The following is a 22,040-nucleotide window of genomic DNA, read 5'->3' on the forward strand; positions in this document are numbered from 1 at the left end:
CAAACTGTTTGCGGGCTTTCTTGTGCGTCAGCTTCCTTCTGGGATGACGACCATGCAGACCGAGTTGATGCAGTGTGCGGCGTATGGTCTGAGCACTGACAGGCTGACCTCCCACGTCTTCAACCTCTGCAGCAATGCTGGCAGCACTCATGTGTCTATTTTTTAAAGCCAACCTCTGGATATGACGCCGAACACGTGGACTCAACTTCTTTGGTCGACTCTGGCGAAGCCTGTTCCGAGTGGACCCTGTCCTGGAAAACCGCTGTATGACCTTGGCCACCATGCTGTAGCTCAGTTTCAGGGTGTTAGCAATCTTCTTATAGCCCAGGCCATCTTTGTGGAGAGCAACAATTCTATTTCTCACATCCTCAGAGAGTTCTTTGCCATGAGGTGCCATGTTGAATATCCAGTGGCCAGTATGAGAGAATTGTACCCAAAACACCAAATTTAACAGCCCTGCTCCCCATTTACACCTGGGACCTTGACACATGACACCAGGGAGGGACAACGACACATTTGGGCACAATTTGGACATGTTCACTGTGGGGTGTACTCACTTATGTTGCCAGCTATTTAGACATTAATGGCTGTGTGTTGAGTTATTTTCAGAAGACAGTAAATCTACACTGCTATACAAGTTGTACACTGACTACTCTAAGTTATATCCAAGTTTCATGTCTATAGTGTAGTCCCATGAAAAGATATAATGAAATATTTGCAGAAATGTGAGGGGTGTACTCACTTTTGTGATACACTGTATATATATATAATGTTGAGTGTATAAATATAATATTCAGTGTATATATATATAATATTGATATCTCCCCATGCCCTGGGGGTAAAGGGGTATCCTAGGTATAAGTTTGTGTGTGACACACCCTTGTACTGACACACCCCCATACCATGACACACCCTGGTACTGGTGCTGACACACCCCCATACCATGACACACCCTGGTACTGACACACCCCCATACCATGACACTCCCTGGTACTGGTACTGACACACCCCATACCATGACACACCCTGGTACTGACACACCCCCATACCATGACACACCCTGGTTCTGGTACTGACACACCCCCATACCATGACACACCCTGGTACTTGTACTGACACACCCCCATACATGACACACCCTGGTACTGACACACCCCTATACCATGACACACCCCCATACCATGACACACTCTGGTACTGACACACCCCCATACCATGACACACTCTGGTACTGACACACCCCCATACCATGACACACCCTGGTACTGGTACTGACACACCCCCATACCATGACACTCCCTGGTACTGGTACACCCCCACACCATGACACATCCTGGTACTGGTCTCTGTTTTACAGATTGAGTGTTTTGGTTTGTGTGGAGGTACGACTGGAAAGGAAACTGTAACAAACGACCTGGTAAATCAAGTTTTTTTTTAAATTAATATTTAAACTGAATTTATTCATTAATTCTCCTCTCCTACAGCCGAGACGAACTTGAGACCAACAGTAAAGCGCTCCATCGTTTCCATGTGGAAGAATCGGGTATGTGGGTATATGCCCTGCACTTGGGCATAGGCCGGTTAGCTCAGTTGGTTAGAGCGTGGTGCTAATAATGCCAAGGTTGCGGGTTCGATCCCTGTACTGGCCACACCCACTCTTGTACTTAAACTAACAAACAAGTGATCCTTCTTTAACTAGCAGGTTCTATTAACCTGGGCTTCAAACGTTGTGTGAGATCTTTTTAATGCCCCTCTCATTCAGGTCAGAAACATGCTATTATTTCAATTTGCCAAACTTAACTGCCCTGCTGTAAAAGTTAGCAAGTCATGTGACCCATGTGTACCGTCCAGTGAAACATCTGTGTGTGTCTCTGTGGCGCAATCGGTTAGCGTGTTCGGCTGTTAACCAAAAGGTTGGTGGTTTGAGCCCACCCAGGGATGAGTGCCTTTTATTGCACAACCTGCCTGTTGATCAAACGGATATGAGACACAACAACAACGTGTAGCTCCACAGAATAGTGGAAATAAGTAACTGAAAACATCCAGTAAACAACAGTCCTACAAGCACAAATATCCACCTGATAAGTCACCAGAGACCGACTGTCCAAAGTGTACAAAGTGGAAGAACGTCCTTTTGGTTTCAGTAGATGTTAACTGAAGATGCTTGAACCCACAACCCTGAGATTAAGAGTCTCATGCTCTACCGACTGAGCTAGCCGGACTTAAGCAGCATGTCAGAACAGACAGCTCATCGGTCAGACCATCAGAGTGATGTAGGTTTAATTCACTAACATCACGACCAGATTAAGAACTAATTCACAGTTTACAAACACAATTCAGAATAAGTAACAGAAACAGACACAGACTTAGTCGCTGTATTGTATTGTATTATAGTGTTAAATTGTAGCGTATTTTAATGAGATGCTTTAATGCTGTATTTTCTTACATTTATTTAATCCAGCACAATGGTTAAACTGCACAACCCAACAAGTTAAATTAACCCATCATGTGTTCTGTCCAATATTTACACAGTGCTGGTTGCCAAATAACACATTTTCACCTACATTCAGCTTTTTCTTTCCTGTATACCAAAAACAGTCGCCATTGCAGGTCTACAACACGTTACAAAAACACTTGGGACACTTTATTTTTGCTTTCTTTATCTTGCCGGTGTCAAATTGTATTGAAACTAAAATAAATAAATAAAAACTTAAAATTTAAAAGCAAGTGTTAAGCTCGTCAAATTTCAGACATTGTTCACGTAAACAAAAATCTCAAGTGGAAGCACAAGATTCATTTATTTATAGACAGTGCTGTTTATGGTTTTACACTTAAAAACATGAACAATTAAAAAATAACAACAAACACAACAACAACAATTTAATAATAATGTCACAAATCTGTACCCAAGCAACAAGCTGTAATTTATCTAGCACTAGACGGGAACGATCTCTGTACAACATTTTGAACTTCACTTTAAAAGTCAGTTCAGTGTGTTTTACTGTAGTAAGAATAGCTCCACATGTTTTGTACGTAGTGTTTATGGTATTTAAGCTGGATGGATAGCAGTGGCGGCGGCTGCTGGTCTTTCAAAGAGGGGAAGCTCATTGTCGGGTTACATCATAAAATGTGTCAATTTATTTATACATAAATTCTGCCCTCCGTTCCTTTTCAAGAAAATTACCTGAAATGGGTTACAGCAGTTTGTCTTTTGACTTCACTCACAAAATCCGCGATGGGACTGAAGCTCCCAGTGATTAAGTGACTAAGGAAGTGTATTGCTTTGGCAATACAAATGTCCCTATTTGTCATGCCAATAAAGCTTCTTTTGAGTTTGAGAAGTGACGGTGTAGAGGTCAAACTAGCTGTCAATCAAAACGGGATTCAGCCTTTCCATTGATCCTCCAATCATCTTGCAGAAGCTCAGCATCCAGACCCGCCCACAGCTCCATTCACCCCCAGAGACGCCCCAGGCTGTGACTCTTTTACAGTGGGTGACTCTAGAGGATCTGTCCAAGGCTCATCACACACCATGTTGCGTGTAGCGTTGGCCATTGCTGTGCTCGATCGAAGATGTTGACTATTTCGTCTGAGCAACTTTCCAGCAGTTTCAACAATGTATGAGAGTGGGGCACTGTGTGGTTTCACTACAACGCCTGGAGACCATTTATGACAGCCTGGATATGGAGCTATTCTGACCTCATCTCCTCTCTGTAGGGAAGCTCTTGGGCCTGCTGCCTGCTTACGGTCATAGTAGAACTTCTGTGTAAACTTGCTTTTGTCCAGCAGACGCTTAACTTGGGATGGGTTATAGGCTGTAGGCATTAGTAGTGCTCTGGCTGTTGGCAATTTATTGCGAGGCCTTCTGCCCATTAGCAGTTGAGCTGGTGAGAGACCTACCTGCTCAAGAGGAGTTGTCCGGTAGTCAAGCAGTGCGAGATGTTTGTCCGGTGATTTACTCCACAGCTTTTTGACTGTTTGTACAGCACGTTCTGCTTCACCATTTGAGTGTGGGGTATGTGGTGAGGAGGTATTATGCGCGATTCCATATGCACTGCATTGGTTTGGTGTGTTTGGTATGCCGTATCTACCAAATTGAGTCTTTAGAGCCTCTATAATGGTGTGGCTGCTTATGTCCTTAAGCTCGTCTACTTCTACAAACTTTGAGTAGTAGTCCACTAGCAAAATGTAGTTCTTGCCCTCAAACTCAAATAGGTCAGAAGCAACTTTTTCAAATGGCAACTCTGGTGTCATTGTCGGCTTAAGTGGTAGTTTGGGCAACCTGTTCTTTGGTGGTCTGGCCAACCTTGCTGAATTGTTTGTTGTAGAGTACTCAGCTCTTCCTTTGTGCACTTTTGTAGCTCTGTGTACTTTTGTTCATTAATGGAAATAAAACTGAGAATTGAAACACACTCTAAGTCATTCAGTTCTGCTGTGCACTGTGTGAGTTGTGCTCTCGACAGAGTGTGTGTACTTGACTGTAATGTCATACCACTGCAGTCGCAGACGCATTCGCTGGATGCGCATAGGAGTTGAAAGCAGCGTTTTTTTGAAAATGTCTTCAAGCGGCTTATGATCATTACAGACTGTAACATGTTTACCCAGTATATAGTGGTGAAACTTAGTACAAGCATGAACAATAGAGAGCATTTCCTTCTCTATCTGTGCGTATCTAGTCTCTGTGTCTGTTAGTGACCTGGACGAGAACGCGATGGGCTGGTCATTTTGCAAGAACACAGCACCAAGACCAAAACTGCTTGCGTCACAGAAAATTTCCGCTGGCTGTGATGGATCATAAAACTTCAGCACTGGTGGTCTAGAGCACAGGGTCTTTAGCATGTCGAAAGCTTTTTGTTGTGCTGGTTGCCACGTCATTTCTTAGCAACTGCCGCAGCGGGCCGCTCACCTCACTGAGATTTGGAATGAACTTTGACAAGTAAGTCACGAAGCCCAGAAAGCGATGAACTCCATCTTTATCAGTTGGAGGTGGCATGCACTGCACCGCTTCAACTTTTGATGGGTCTGGTTTTAGACCATCTGCTGTTATGAGATGTCCCACATATGGTACTGACGACTGACGAATGTGACACTTGCTAAAATTAAGCTTTAGATTGTAGCTTGTGGCTCTCTCAACCACTTGACGAAGAATTTTGTCATGCTGCTCCACCGTTGGTGCTGCTATTAGGATGTCATCCATAATTCCTGTTGCACCCTCAATGCCTTCCAGCATTGTGTCCATGATGCGTTGAAAAATTTCACATTTTACTCCAAATGGTATTATGTTCTTTTGCTTACAAGAAAATATGCTGCATTACTAATCTATACCACTACTACTGATTAATAATAATAATAATAATAATAATAGTAGTAGCATGTGCATAAAATCAGCCACATAACGAACACCACAGTGTTTAATCGCTGTTTATTGAATATTTAACTTATTACTTAGATTCATAGACTGGAGTGAAGTCGGTTCAGCCAAATCATCTGAGTCCGCGGTGTTTCCAGTGAGTCGGCTCACTCGCCTTGTATACTGAGCAGTCAACCAGTTCGGACTCGTGATTCCTGATTCAGTACAAAGATTCGAATCATTAACCCGGGTGATTCAGGAACCGCCCAGCTGTAGTATTGAACAGTCTAATCTGCAGCGTTTCTCTCCCATTGATAAAAATACGGAACAAAGCGCGTCCCGTATCTGTTCAATACGGAACGCGACGTTTAGTTTCCAAATACGGAACGATTCCGTATTTTACGGGACGGTTGGCAACCCTAGTGCTGACCTACTATACTGTGGTTGTCATTCCCTTCAGATGATAATAAAGCTGCATCATCTCAGCCTGGTGTCTGTCCTGATTAAAGCGGAGGAAAAACGCAAGTCTCACACACACACACACACACACACACACACACACGCACGCACGCACACACACACACACACACCCACACACACACACATATATATATATATATATTGCCAGTTCAAACCCTTAACCCTCAATTGCTTAGACTGTATGCTTTGGATAAAGGCGTCTGCTAAGTGCTGAAAATGTAATGTAAATGTGTATACATATATGTAATGTACAGTATATATATATATATATATATATATATATATATATATATATATATATACTGTATATATACATTAATTTTGACACCGGGCCAGATCCAGCTGCCGGATGTGGGCCGACACAAAAAGTTCCGGCATGCCGGATATGGCCCAGAACTGGGCCATACATTTTTTGCTAGCTGGGGTAAGGTTTTTTATTTTTAGCACCTGGTCAGGGTCACGGTGGGTCCTTATTTACTTGTTAACACTGAATGTAAATCAGGAACACATGCTGCACAATTATTTGAAGGTAACAAATTATCATTCAGTTTAGTTTTAAATAATACACACACATCTACTTTTTATGTATCATCCTGCAACTGTTTCACATATCTTTTCATTTAAAGAAATATTTTATAGGAGAGATGCTACACTTACCCGTCCCGCTCGTACTACAGGAAATTATAATGTAAATATTACAATAAATAAATTATAATAACTTTGTTTAACTGCCTTGGACATTAGCTTTGATGAAGAAAAAGCCACTGGGTCAGTGTGTAACAGGAGGTTTGGAGTGAAGGTGGATGTGTGTGGATAAAAGCTTCCAGCTGTAACACTGAGCTCCTGTGTGCCACGCCCCCCTCTCCTGAGTCTCCAGCCAACACCCCCTTTTCAATTAGTTTATTTGAACTAATTAGCTCCAGCTGCTCCTGATAAAAGGAACTTTGGGAACTATTAGACTTGTGTTTGACTTCATTTTGGTTTGTGTGCTTTGTTTGGGGCTTGGTCTGGTCTGTTGTTTCTAGGTCTTGTGTTTAACTCTCATTACTAGCTATGTTAATAGCTCTTGTGTTTAACTCTCATTACTAGCTATGTTAATAGCGCTTGTGTTTAGCTCTCGTTACTAGCTATGTTACTAGCTCTTGTTATTAGCTATTGTTATTAATAAAGTTTTAGTTTGTCTACATCTCTGCGTATGTGTCTGCCTCTCCTTGTCTCAGTCCCTTGACCCTGGCGGTCTCCCATCCCTCTCTTACTTTTATTTTTCTTGCCAGCTTCATGTTGTATTGAAACTAAAATAAGTAATTAAAAACTTAAAATTGTTTAGGTTAGGTTTTTGTATGTATGATTTGTGTACATTTTATTCATTTAAATTATCCTCTAGGCCACCCAAAAAAAATATGATATGGAGATCTTGTGACCATTGTTCACACAGGCACTGACTTAATTAAAGTGTAAAAGCATGAACAGCACCATCTATAAAGATGAATCCTCTTGTGTTTATAGACTAGTTGGTTTGTAGTGTTATTTTTAAGCTTCTACTGGTGTGAATGTGTGAGTTGGAAAACAAAACATGACATTAGAGAAACTGCATGGAAGAACGTCTAGGACTGACTGTAGTCCTCTCTAAAGCTACCTGGGCAGTGTTGGGGGTAATTACTCAAAAAATAATCCATTACTTATTACTCAACTAAAATTGTAATGGGATGACTTTACTCATTACTTCCTGGAAAATGTAATCTCGTTCCTCATTACTTTACTTTTACGTTACATTCTAAACCCAAACAAATACTGTATACTGGAATCACATCTACAAACAAATTGCATTTATTTACTTTATTTATTTAGTTTCAGAAAAATCCTCTCTTGTGTGGAGATGTGCCTGTGTTTGTTTCTGCTTTAAAACATACACGCCATGAACCAATCAGATTTAACATCATTAAACAAGTTTATTCCTTAATTATTTGTCCTTCTACTAGAGGAGTGACTCGGTTCCTTTAGTTCATTTCAAAGAGTCGTTCAATAAAATCGGTTCGTTCGTGAACGACTCATCCCTCATTACAGTAACTGTAATGTCATTACAAATATGTAACTGTAACGCGTTACATTACTTCGTTACAGAAAAAAAAGTAATCACGTGACTGTACCGTGTTCCCCCCAACACTGTAGCTGAGAGATACAGGGCTAATGGAGATGTTTTACTGCTAAGCCGCTGTTCAAATCCAGTCCAGTTGGTGGCGCTGGTGCGTCCAAAGTTCTGCCAACCGCCATTAAACGTCAAAAGAAGAACAAGAAGCTGCTGTGTTTGTACTGTAAAACAGGGTTTAAATCAGGGGTGGGCAATTAAATTTTCTAAGGGGCCACATAAGAAACTGGGACTGTTGTGGAGGGCCGGACCAATAAGGTGAACTTAATTCTGCTCAATATTAATTTTATCTCTTTATTTACATTTTCAGCATTAAGCAGTCTCCTTGAACCAAAGCGATTTACAATACAGTTAAAGTATACAGTCTAAGCAATTGAGGGTTAAGGGCCTTGCTTAAGGGCCCAACAGTGGCAACCTGGCAGTAATGGGGCTTAAACCAGCGATCTTTTAATTACTAGTCCTGTACCTTAAGCACTAGGCTACGACTGCCCACTCTTTATGAAAATCAGTAGATTGTACATTTCTAATAAACTGTTAATGTTTAGATGTTACAATAAAAAAATAGAAGTAGGCAGAGTAAAAACATCAACATTATTTCACTATTTAAACTAACAAATGTGAACAAAATGTGCAGGTTTTTAAACTTTACACTATTTTGTTTTGAGTCTAATGATCTCATTTGTTTTTCAGTCCTTTGTTATTGTTGGATATTCCTGTATAAAATCACAAAGCTGGTCCTGACTGCTTGTTGCTTTTGCAGTTTAGTTAGTGAAGCTTCAGTTGTCGTTCCCATCTAGTGGTGCTAGAATTAAATTACAGCTTGTTGCTTGGGTACAAATTTGTGACTTTATTATTATTTCATTTGTATAATATATAAACATTAGAAAGTGTTCATGGCTCTTCTGTCACAAGTGTTTTTGTAAACCTGCAATGGTGACTGTTTTTGGTATGTAGGAGAGAAAAGGCAGAATGCAATGAAATGTGCAGTTTGACCACTGTGCTGAACTGTTACAAAATCCCAACTGTGAGGTTCTTTTTTACCATGGGTCAGCTATGCAACTTTAAACCTGTAATAAAAGATGAATATTTTAAATGTGTCCTTATTTGCTTTAACTAAGCTAAAGTTTTTAACAGGGCTGGACACGCCTCACTATTGAAGTGGAAGGTAAACCCACACTCCTGCAAGAATGGAAAGCATTCATATAAATGAACAAAACACAGACCTCAAATAACATGAACCTGAAGGTATGAAGTTACATTGTAGAAAAGAAAAACAAGCCAGTAGCAGCAGTGTGCACATTAAACCATTTACAGAAGGGTCATTAAGTTTGGCAAATTGAAATAATGGCATGTTTGGAGTTGAACAGCAGCAGCTGGAGTTGAACAGCAGACTGTAGTCCTTTAGACGTTCTTCCAAGCAGTTCCTCTAATGTCATGATTAGTTCTCCAACATGCTTCTCTAACTCTGTTCTTTCTTTCTTAAACCTTTTACAATCTGATCATCTGAGTTTGATTCCTGTGTATTAGTGTTTACAGAGTCCAGATACAATTTCTCTCCAGTGTGAATGCGCTGGTGTAATTTGAGATGACAATGTTGATTAAAACTCTTGAGACCCACACTGAGATCACTGATACGGTTTCTCTACAGTCTGAATGCGCTGGTGTATTAACTCTATTCTGCCACCTTTATACGCCCTGCATAAACTGGCAGATAGATAACTCCTCCACCAATCACCACGCTGCAGATGTTTAGTTCAACTCTGTTTAATGGCAAACTGGAAGTAGTGTAAAACTACAAGCAGTAAAAACAACACGTTTATAAACTTCAGCACATCAAGACATGAATATCAAATGATATTTAAGTTTAAAGTCCATATGCATATTATTCCAAGTTATGCATTTCAATACTAATAATCCAACATGTGCAAATTCATTAAACTTAATGCATCATGAGCTAACCTGATTCAAGCATGTAATACAAAATCAACTAATACTCTTAATAAACATCAATTAAAATGTCTATTAACAAATAAACATACCCACAATGCATCCACAGGCATGAAATGAACTTCACGAGGCTACACATTCTCGTGCACGAATCGCTTCACTTAGCAATAACAATAAATCATCATCAGTTACCAAACGACTCTTAAACAAACAGTAAACATTTACCACATGAACTGTATTAACAGCACAAACTCTGTTGATTAAAATCTAGTACAGACTCTGTTAGTATCTGATTCCGGATGCAGATAATGTTTTTCTCCAGTGTGAATGCGCTTGTGTGTTTTGAGATGACTCTGTTGATTAAAACTCTTACCACACTGTGAGCACTGATATGGTTTCTCTCCAGTGTGAATGCGCTGGTGTATTTTAAGATTACTCTGTTGATTAAAACTCTTTCCACACTGTGAGCACTGATACGGTTTCACTCCAGTGTGAATGCGCTGGTGTATTTTAAGATCACACTGTTGATTAAAACTCTTCCCACACTGTGAGCACTGATACGGTTTCTCTCCAGTGTGAATGCGCTGGTGTATTTTAAGATCACACTGTTGATTAAAACTCTTCCCACATTGTGAGCACTGATACGGTTTCACTCCAGTGTGAATGCGCTGGTGTCTTTTGAGAGTACTCTGTATATAAAAACTCTTTCCACACTGTGAGCACTGATATGGTTTCTCTCCAGTGTGAATGCGCAGGTGTATATTAAGAGCACTCGGTCCATTAAAACTCTTTCCACACTGTGAACACTGATACGGTTTCACTCCAGTGTGAATGCGCTGGTGTATTTTGAGATTACCCTGTGTAATAAAACTCTTTCCACACTGTGAGCACTGATACGGTTTCTCTCCAGTGTGAATGTGCTGGTGTTTTTTGAGATTACTCTGTGTATTAAAACTCTTCTCACACTGTGAGCACTGATATGGTTTCTCTCCATTGTGAATGCGCTGGTGAATTTTGAGTTTACTCTGTGTATTAAAACTCTTCTCACACTGTGAGCACTGATACGGTTTCTCTCCAGTGTGAATGCGCTGGTGTATTTTGAGCACACTCTGGAACTTGAAGCTCTTCCCACACTGTGAGCAGACGTTTCCTTCTTCCTGTGTGGGACTGAGAGAGGTGTTAATGCTGACAGTACCAGAGGACGTTTGCTGATTACTGGAGCTTCTGGTGGGCGTCAGATCCTCATGTTCAGTCTTAATCTTCACCAGAGTCTCATATTTATCATGGTTGCAGCTCTTGATGTGATTGTGGAGCTGATTTTGGGTTGTAGAGGAACGTGGACACGAGGAGCAGCAGAAATCCTTGTTCAGTTCTGAAACAGAAAATAATCAAATACATTTATAACATTATAAATAATCAAATACATTTATAACATAAATAATCAAATACATTTATAACATTATAAATAATCAAATACATTTATAACATAAATAATCAAATACATTTATATCATTATAAATAATCAAATACATTTATAACATTATAAATAATCAAATACATTTATAACATTATAAATAATCAAATACATTTATAACATTATAAATAATCAAATACATTTATAACATTATAAATAATAAATACATTTATAACATTATAAATAATTAAACACATTTATAACATTATAAATAATCAAATACATTTATAACATTATAAATAATCAAATACATTTACAACATTATAAATAATCAAATACATTTATAACATTATAAATAATCAAATACATTTATATCATTATTAATAATCAAATACATTTATAACATTATAAATAATCAAATACATTTATAACATAAATAATCAAATACATTTACAACATTATAAATAATCAAATACATTTATAACATTATAAATAATCAAATACATTTATATCATTATAAATAATCAAATACATTTATAACATTATAAATAATCAAATACATTTATAACATAAATAATCAAATACATTTATAACATTATAAATAATCAAATACATTTATAACATTATAAATAATCAAATACATTTATATCATTATAAATAATCAAATACATTTATAACATTATAAATAATCAAATACATTTATAACATTATAAATAACCAAATACATTTATAACATTATAAATAATCAAATACATTTATAACATTATAAATAATAAATACATTTATAACATTATAAATAATCAAATACATTTATAACATTATAAATAATCAAACACATTTATAACATTATAAATAATCAAATACATTTATAACATAAATAATCAAATACATTTATATCATTATAAATAATCAAATACATTTATAACATTATAAATAATCAAATACATTTATAACATTATAAATAATCAAATACATTTATAACATTATAAATAATCAAATACATTTATAACATTATAAATAATCAAATACATTTATAACATTATAAATAATCAAATACATTTATAACATTATAAATAATCAAATACATTTATAACATTATAAATAATCAAATACATTTATAACATTATATATAATCAAATACATTTATAACATTATAAATAATCAAATACATTTATAACATTATAAATAATCAAATACATTTATAACATTATAAATAATCAAATACATTTATAACATAAATAATCAAATACATTTATATCATTATAAATAATCAAATACATTTATAACATTATAAATAATCAAATACATTTATAACATTATAAATAATCAAATACATTTATAACATTATAAATAATTAAACACATTTATAACATTATAAATAATTAAACACATTTATAACATTATAAATAATAAATACATTTATAACATTGTAAATAATCAAAAACATTTATATTATTATAAATAATCAAATACATTTATAACATTATAAATAATCAAATACATTTATAACATAAATAATCAAATACATTTACAACATTATAAATAATCAAATACATTTATAACATTATAAATAATCAAATACATTTATATCATTATAAATAATCAAATACATTTATAACATTATAAATAATACAATACATTTATAACATAAATAATCAAATACATTTATAACATTATAAATAATCAAATACATTTATAACATTATAAATAATCAAATACATTTATAACATAAATAATCAAATACATTTATAACATTATAAATAATCAAATACATTTATAACATAAATAATCAAATACATTTATAACATTATAAATAATCAAATACATTTATAACATAAATAATCAAATACATTTATAACATTATAAATAATCAAATACATTTATAACATTATAAATAATCAAATACATTTATATCATTATAAATAATCAAATACATTTATAACATTATAAATATTCAAATACATTTATAACATTATAAATAATCAAATACATTTATATCATTATAAATAATCAAATACATTTATAACATTATAAATAATCAAATAAATTTATAACATTATAAATAATCAAATACATTTATAACATTATAAATAATCAAATACATTTATAACATTATAAATAATCAAATACATTTATAACATTATAAATAATCAAATACATTTATTACATTATAAATAATCAAATACATTTATAACATTATAAATAATAAAATACATTTATAATATTATAAATAATCAAATACATTTATAACATTATAAATAATACAATACATTTATAACATAAATAATCAAATACATTTATAACATAAATAATACAATACATTTATAACATTATAAATAATCAAATACATTTATAACATTATAAATAATCAAATACATTTATAACATAAATAATCAAATACATTTATAACATTATAAATAATCAAATACATTTATAACATTATAAATAATCAAATACATTTATAACATTATAAATAATAAATACATTTATAACATTATAAATAATAAATACATTTATAACATTATAAATAATCAAATACATTTATAACATTATAAATAATAAATACATTTATAACATTATAAATAATAAATACATTTATAACATTATAAATAATCAAATACATTTATAACATTATAAATAATCAAATACATTTATAACATTATAAATAATCAAATACATTTATAACATTATAAATAATCAAATACATTTATAACATTATAAATAATAAATACATTTATAACATTATAAATAATAAATACATTTATAACATTATAAATAATCAAATACATTTATAACATTATAAATAATCAAATACATTTATAACATCATAAATAATCAAATACATTTATAACATTATAAATAATCAAATACATTTATAACATTATAAATAATCAAATACATTTATAACATTATAAATAATAAATACATTTATAACATTATAAATAATACAATACATTTATAACATTATAAATAATCAAATAAATTTATAACATTATAAATAATACAATACATTTATAACATTATAAATAATAAATACATTTATAACATTATAAATAATCAAATACATTTATAACATTATAAATAATAAATACATTTATAACATTATAAATAATCAAATACATTTATAACATTATAAATAATCAAATACATTTATAACATTATAAATAATAAATACATTTATAACATTATAAATAATACAATACATTTATAACATTATAAATAATAAATACATTTATAACATTATAAATAATCAAATACATTTATAACATTATAAATAATAAATACATTTATAACATTATAAATAATCAAATACATTTATAACATTATAAATAATCAAATACATTTATAACATTATAAATAATCATATACATTTATAACATTATAAATAATGAAATACATTTATAACATTATAAATAATAAATACATTTATAACATTATAAATAATCAAATACATTTATAACATTATAAATAATCATATACATTTATAACATTATAAATAATCAAATACATTTATAACATTATAAATAATCAAATACATTTATAACATTATAAATAATCATATACATTTATAACATTATAAATAATCAAATACATTTATAACATTATAAATAATCAAATACATTTATAACATTATAAATAATCAAATACATTTATAACATTATAAATAATGAAATACATTTATAACATTATAAATAATAAATACATTTATAACATTATAAATAATCAAATACATTTATAACATTATAAATAATGAAATACATGTATAACATTATAAATAATAAATACATTTATAACATTATAAATAATCAAATACATTTATAACATTATAAATAATGAAATACATTTATAACATTATAAATAATAAATACATTTATAACATTATAAATAATCAAATACATTTATAACATTATAAATAATCATATACATTTATAACATTATAAATAATCAAATACATTTATAACATTATAAATAATCAAATACATTTATAACATTATAAATAATCAAATACATTTATAACATTATAAATAATCAAATACATTTATAACATTATAAATAATCAAATACATTTATAACATTATAAATAATCAAATACACTTATAACATTATAAATAATCAAATACATTTATAACATTATAAATAATCATATACATTTATAACATTATAAATGGCAATACTTTGGAGATGACTGGATCCTGCTCTTGACTTAATTTAAGCTCCTGCATAGAGATTATGGGTACTGTTTCTTGGCTGCATGACAGTTGTTGAACATGCTGGGCTAAGTTAACTGCTCTGACCTCCACCGCATCAGCCCAATCACAATGGGTCTGGCAGAGAGCTCTGATCTCAGCTGCATTATACTGAGTTCTGGGTGGTGTATGGTTTGCTGATCTGAACATTTGAGACTGGCAGCTGGCTCTAAAAACATCCTGCACAGAATCCTCCTCTACCCCATTGGACTGCTGAATGGGTGTAGGGTATGGTTCTTCAAGTAACCTCTGCCCAATGGGTTTAGCAAAGGGATCGCGACTCAAAGCATCAGCCACGACATTCAGAGTCAGAGAGAGAGAGAGAGAGAGTCAGAGAGGTTTTATTGTCATTTCAGCTACATACAAGTACATATTGAAACGAAACAGCGTTCCTCTAGGATCACGGTGTAACACGGTACAAAAAGTGCAAGACAAAACAGTGCAAATACAACAATAATACAAAAAATCCTATAATAAATAACTACAAAAGATATTCCTAATTATCCCTAATCTAAACAAGTAATTAGAACACAGGACTAAAGACAAGTGTTAGTACATGATGGTGAATAGATGGTACAATGGTTCCTGAGGTAGTGACATGTTGTACATTAGCAGCGTAAAATTGGCAATGCAGATAAGGTGCCTAAAAAGTAGATATGGTGCAAAATACAAGTAAGGTGCAGAAATTATTGTGCATTTCCAGGAGGTGTGCAAAAATACAAGTAACATAGTCAAAAATGCAAGTAACAGTCAATACAGATCAGTGTGTGGCAGCAGAAAATTTCCGGAGGAAATTGTTATAGTACTGAGTTGAGGAGTCTGATTGCTTGAGGGATAAAACTGTTACACAGTCTGGTTGTGTTAGTCCGGATGCTGCGGTATCGTCTCCCAGACGGGAGCAGAGTAAAAAGTCCATGTGATGGATGGGTTGGATCGTCCACAATGCTGAGAGCTTTGCGGATGCAGCGGGTGTTAAAAATGTCCGTGAGAGATGGAAGAGCGACCCCGATGATCTTTTCAGCTGTCCTCACTATTCGCTGGAGAGTCCTGCGGTCCGACGCAGTACAATTTCCGAACCAGACAGTGATGCAGCCGCTCAGGATGCTCTCGATTGTTCCTCTGTAGAACGTGGTGAGAATGGGGGGTGGCAGATGAGCTTTCCTCAGTCTTCTCAAAAAGTAGAGACGCTGCTGGGCTTTCTTGGTGATGGAACTGGTGTTAAGGGTCCAGGTGAGATTCTCTTCCAGATGAACACCGAGAAATTTGGTGCTCTTGACGATCTCAACAGATGAGCCGTCGATGTGCAGTGGGGAGTGGTCCCTTAGTGTCTTTCTAAAGTCAATGACCATCTCTTTGGTTTTATCCACATTCAGAGACAGGTTGTTGACTTGGCACCAGTCCGTTAGATGTTGTATCTCCTCTCTGTACGCTGACTCATCGTTGTTGCTGATGAGTCCCACCACAGTTGTGTCGTCTGCAAACTTAACGATGGAATTCGAGCTGTGCATTGCTGTACAGTCGTGCGTAAGCAGAGTAAACAGCAGTGGACTGAGCACACAGCCTTGGGGAGCGCCGGTGCTCAGTGTGGTGGTGCTGGAGGTGTTCTTACCGATCCGGACGGACTGAGGTCTCTCAGTCAAGAAGTCCAGGATCCAGTTGCAGAGAGAGGTGTTCAGGCCCAGCGTGCTCAGCTTTCCAATTAGATGCTGAGGAATGATGGTGTTGAATGCTGAGCTAAAGTCTATGAACAGCATCCTGACGTAAGTATTCTTTCTGTCCAGGTGTGTAGAAGCCAGGTGAAGTGTGGTGGATATGGCGTCGTCCGTTGAGCGGTTAGGACGGTACGCAAACTGCAGTGGGTCCATGGTGGGAGGCAGTAGGGTCTTAATATGCCTCATGACTAGTTTCTCGAAGCACTTCGTGATGATAGGCGTGAGTGCTACGGGACGATAGTCGTTGAAGCATGACACAGATGACTTCTTTGGCACGGGTACGATGGTGGTCGTCTTGAGGCACGTTGGAACGATGGTGCTGCTCAGGGAGATGTTGAAGATGTCAGTGAATACATCTGCCAGCTGGTCTGCACATCCCTTGAGCACTCGGCCAGGAATGTTGTCTGGTCCAGAAGCCTTCCGTGGGTTGACTCTGTGCAGAGTTCTCCTCACGTCCGCTGTGGAGAGACGAAGCACCTGGTCGTCACAAGGTGGGATCATCTTCCTCGCCAACATGTTGTTCTGCGCCTCGAACCGAGCGTAGAAGTCGTTCAGCGCATCTGGAAGGGAGGCATCACTGTCACAGACGGGTGGAGTCGTCCTGTAGTTGGTGATGGCCTGGATGCCCTGCCACAAGCGCCGTGGGTCACCGCTGTTCTGGAAGTGGCTGTGGATGTTCTGGCCGTGTGCGCGCTTTGCTTCTCGGATCGCCCGGGACAGTCTGGCTCTCGCTGTTCTCAGAGCCGGCTGGTCACCTGCTTTAAAAGCGGAGTCTCGGGCCCTCAGCAGTGCACGCACCTCTGGAGTCATCCACGGCTTCTGGTTGGGTCTGGAAGTGATGGTTCTAGTGGTAGTGACGTCCTCAATGCACTTGCTGATGTAGCAGGTCACTGAAGTCGTGTACTCCTCTAGATCAGTGTAATCGCCGTATGTTGCAGCCTCCCTAAACATGTCCCAGTCAGTGCACTCAAAACAGTCCTGAAGAGCAGAGATGGATCCTTCTGGCCAGGTTTTCACCTGTTTCTGTACAGGTCTGGAGCACCTGACGAGTGCTCTGTATGCTGGAATTAGCATTACAGAGATGTGGTCTGAGTATCCGAGGTGGGGGCGGGGCTCCGCCCGGTACGCACCGGCAATGTTAGTGTAAACATTATCCAGCGTGTTCGCTCCTCTCGTAGCAAAGTCCACATGCCGATGGAATTTAGGGAGAACAGACTTGAGATTTGCATGATTAAAATCCCCAGCGATAATAAACAGTCCGTCTGGATGAATGTTCTGCAGTTCGCTGATGGCTCTGTAGAGTTCGCTTAGTGCTAACTTCGCGTTCGCGCTGGGTGGGAGATACACCGCGACAATAAGCACGCTGGTGAATTCCCGTGGTAAATAAAAAGGTCTGCATCTAACAATAGCAAATTCCACCATCGGAGAACAGTACGCCACAACAAGCACAGAGTCCTTGCACCATTCGGTGTTAATGTAAACACAAACGCCTCCTCCTCGTGTTTTACCGGACTGAGCTGCATTTCTATCGGCGCGATACGATGCTAGCCCGTCTAGCTGAATGGCACTGTCTGGAATGTTGTCGCTAAGCCATGTTTCAGTGAAAATTAAAACACAACAGTCTCTGTACTCACATTGGGTCGTTCGCTGAAGTCTGATACAGTCCAGTTTATTCTCCAGAGAGCATGCATTTGCGAGGAATAACGATGGTAGAGCCGGCCGGCTTGGGTTAGCTTTTAGCCTAGCACGGACCCCGGCTCGCTTTCCACGCTTCACGATTCACTTTCCCAGGTAGATGTTTAAGATCAAAGGAGAAAGATGCAAGCTTCGAAACCCAGCGCAACTCACATGCATCAAGCTTTGGCTTTGTCATGAGGTAAGTACGTGGATTATTATCTGTCCAGACTGTAAAACTATGGCCCTTCAACCAGTGGCTGAACTTCTCACAGACGCTCCATTTCAAGGCCATAAACTCAAGTCTGTGAGCTGGGTACTTCTGCTGTGATGCACTGAGAGTCTTGCTTGTAAAAGCTACAGGTCTTGCTTTGGATTCTCCCTTGGGCACTTGAGAAAGCACAGCCCCAAGACCATCCAAGGATGCATCAACTGACAAGATAAATGGTTCATCAAAATCAGGATGTGCAAGCACAACACATTCCAGCAGCATACGTAGTCTTCAGCTGGTTAAAAGCGAGCTGACATTCGTCTGTCCAATCTGTAGGGGTAAGTTTTCTGTACACGCCCTGAGACTTCCTGTCTTTAGCCACTTTCCCTCTTCTTTTCTGCCCAGCAGTAAGTGCAAACAGGGGTTTTGCGATAGAGGAACAGTTGGGTATGAAATGCTGGTAATAAAACACCATGCCAAGAAATGATTTGATCCTTTTAACGCAGGGTGTAGCGCCATCCTCCTCCATAAGGTCCTGTACCTCTCATTCAGGTCAGAAACATGCCATTATTTCAATTTACCAAACTTAATTGCCCTTCTGTAAAAGTTAGCAAGTCATGTGACTCATGTGTACTGTCCAATGAAACATCTTTGCGTGTGTCTCTGTGGTGCAATCGGTTAGCACGTTTGGCTGTTAACCAAAAGGTTGGTGGTTCGAGCCCACCCAGGGACGAGTGCCTTTTATTGCACAACCTGCCTGTTGATGAAACGGATGTGAGACACAACAACAATGTGTAGCTCCACAGAATAGTGGAAATAAGTAACTGAAAACATCCAGTAAACAACAGTCCTACAAGCACAAACATCCACCTGATAAGTCACTGGAGACCGGCTGTCCAAAGTGGAAGAACGTCCTTTTGGTTTCCGTAGATGTTAAATGAAGATACTCGCCCAACGTGGGGCTCGAACCCACGACCCTGAGATTAAGAGTCTCATGCTCTACCGACTGAGCTAGCCAGGCTTAAGCAGCATGTTAGAACAGACAGCTCATCGGTCAGACCATCAGAGAGATGTAGGTTTAATTCACTAACATCACGACCAGATTAAGAACTAATTCACAGTTTACAAACAAACACAATTCAGAATAAACAACAGAAACAGACACAGACTTACTGTCACTTTTAAACTACTACCTTGACTTGTGTTGAGTTATGAGATTTGCAGTATGATGTTGTTTGGTGTTTGTTAGTGATGAATAGAAGGCTGGTCTATAGAATTTACAATTAATGCCAACTTCAGTGGTTATACAGTTTAAAAAAGTTTTATAAGATAGGCTGTCCTAAAATGACACATTACACATCCCTAAATGCAGTGGCGGCTGGCCAATACGGGGTGCAGGGGCACCGCCCCCCTTCAAATTATTAAGATGTTAAAATAAGTCAATTACATACTGCAAAATAATTATGAAATTAATTAGTCTGTTTGTCTAATTGTCTAATTAACTGTTTATCTAATGGTCATGATAGCATTTTTTAAATAAATAAATATTTGTATTTAATTGTTTACATCGTGCACACGTCCCATGCGCGGGGCGCCGGTCTAACGAGTGTCTATGTACGTGCATAAACTTTTGGCAAGCACGTGGTCTGAGGCTGCTCTTTAAATGGTTGTTTTCAATTTTCCACAGGGCGCAGCTCTCTGCGCCCCGTATACACCCACTCTTATTAGAAGTGTGTCACTATTGGCTTATTTTTTTTAAACGCCGTGTGATTGGACAATCCCCGAGTCCACTCATTAACTGATCAATCAGCTGCGGTTCATCAGCTTGGTTCACGTTAAACAGTTAGTTGCAGATGAAGTTAGTTGTAAGATGAAGGTTACAGGATTACAGGAGGTTACAGGATTGCTGTTAGAAGGCACAATGAAGAGGTGACAAAAAATCAGCACATCCTGTCTAGAATAATAGACTGTGTGAAATTTTGTGGAGCCTTTGAGCTGGCCTTGCGTGGCCATGATGAAAGTAAGAGCTCAGATAATCCCGGAATTTTTCGAGGGTTGGTGCATTTTGTTGCTTCTCTTGATGGAGTGCTAAAAGAGCACATTGAGAATGCCACTGTGTTTAAGGGAACTTCAAAAACTGTGCAGAATGAGCTACTGGACTGTATGTTGTCTGTTCTGAAGGAACATATAATCAAAGAAGACCAGGGAAGCGATTTTCTTTCAATCCAGGCAGATGAGACAATGAATATTGCCACGCAGTGCCAGCTTGTTCTTGTACTACGCTATATTGATGCTAAAAACAATGTGCAGGAAAGATTTTTTGAGTTCGTCCCTTTGCAGTCGGCCACTGCTGATTCCATTGCTACAGCCCTAAAAGAACGTCTTGCAACTATCCTTCCTGAGGATCAAAAGGGTAAGCTCATCTGCCAGGCATATGATGGAGCCAGCGTGATGAGGGGTGCCACTGCAAGTGTTCAGAAGAAGATACAAGACATGTACCCAAATGCACACTACATCCACTGCTACGCACATCAGCTCAATCTGATAGTGCAGCAGGCTACTTCTCACATAACCATAGTGAGAATTTTTTTTTCTAACCTTGGTGGATTTGCCAGCTTTTTTTCCAGATCACCCAAGCGCACAAGTATTCTTGATAAAGTTGTGGTGCACAGACTACCAGCATCCAGCAACATCAGATGGAACTTTCACAGCCGTACCATCAATACTGTGTTTGAACACAGAGAGGACCTCATTCGCTGTTTTGAAAGCATACAAGACTCTGGTGACTTTGACCCCATTACTGTCAGAGAGGCAGGTGCGTTTGCCATGCTACTGGAGGATCAGGATTTTAAGTTCTTT

The 22,040-nt window shown here is 36.6% G+C and overlaps 3 non-coding genes and 1 pseudogene across 3 annotated transcripts; 2 read left to right on the forward strand and 2 right to left on the reverse strand.

Moving 5' to 3' along the window:
• Nucleotides 1-15,560, reverse strand: part of LOC134326200 (zinc finger protein 850-like) — a 191,679-nt pseudogene extending 176,119 nt beyond the window's left edge.
• Nucleotides 1,576-1,649, forward strand: trnai-aau (transfer RNA isoleucine (anticodon AAU)). Its single transcript has one exon. It is a non-coding gene; the product is annotated as a tRNA-Ile (tRNA).
• A 4,280-nt stretch (nt 15,561-19,840) lies between the features above and the next one.
• Nucleotides 19,841-19,914, forward strand: trnan-guu (transfer RNA asparagine (anticodon GUU)). The gene has a single exon. It is a non-coding gene; the product is annotated as a tRNA-Asn (tRNA).
• A 215-nt stretch (nt 19,915-20,129) lies between these two features.
• Nucleotides 20,130-20,202, reverse strand: trnak-cuu (transfer RNA lysine (anticodon CUU)). The gene has a single exon. It is a non-coding gene; the product is annotated as a tRNA-Lys (tRNA).
• Nucleotides 20,203-22,040: the final 1,838 nt, after the last annotated feature.

Source organism: Trichomycterus rosablanca, chromosome 14 (assembly GCF_030014385.1).
Source record: "Trichomycterus rosablanca isolate fTriRos1 chromosome 14, fTriRos1.hap1, whole genome shotgun sequence".
In the NCBI taxonomy this organism is placed as follows: Eukaryota; Metazoa; Chordata; class Actinopteri; order Siluriformes; family Trichomycteridae; genus Trichomycterus; species Trichomycterus rosablanca.